The sequence below is a fragment of the Sinocyclocheilus anshuiensis genome, unplaced genomic scaffold (assembly GCF_001515605.1).
Source record: "Sinocyclocheilus anshuiensis isolate Anshui unplaced genomic scaffold, SAMN03320099.WGS_v1.1 scaffold1325, whole genome shotgun sequence".
Classification (NCBI taxonomy): Eukaryota; Metazoa; Chordata; class Actinopteri; order Cypriniformes; family Cyprinidae; genus Sinocyclocheilus; species Sinocyclocheilus anshuiensis.
Genome location: NW_015552751.1, coordinates 543,269 through 543,517, shown reverse-complemented (window position 1 = coordinate 543,517; position 249 = coordinate 543,269). Strand labels below are relative to the sequence as shown.

The window sequence follows — 249 nt, the reverse complement described above, 5'->3', positions numbered from 1 at the left end:
GAAACTACTTTGTTTGGTCTTCCAAAAGAGGACACGACTAGAAATCAGTGGTTAAGTTGTATTTACAACACTGTTCCAGAACAGTTTCTAACCCAAATATTCAGATCTGTCCAGCGCATTTTATGGAGGACTGTTTCCTGATCCTGGAAGAGTAGACTACAATGTCGGCTGTTCTGACTCACAGACTGTAAGTACGTTTTTTATACACTGAACAAAATTATAAACGCAACACTTTTGTTTTTGCCCCCA

General features: G+C 39.0%; 1 protein-coding gene across 1 annotated transcript in view; it reads right to left on the bottom strand.

The window, feature by feature from the left end:
- LOC107667861 (CUGBP Elav-like family member 5) overlaps nucleotides 1-249 on the bottom strand; it is a 208,988-nt gene that overhangs the window by 12,428 nt on the left and 196,311 nt on the right. The gene's annotated exons all lie outside the window — the stretch shown is intronic.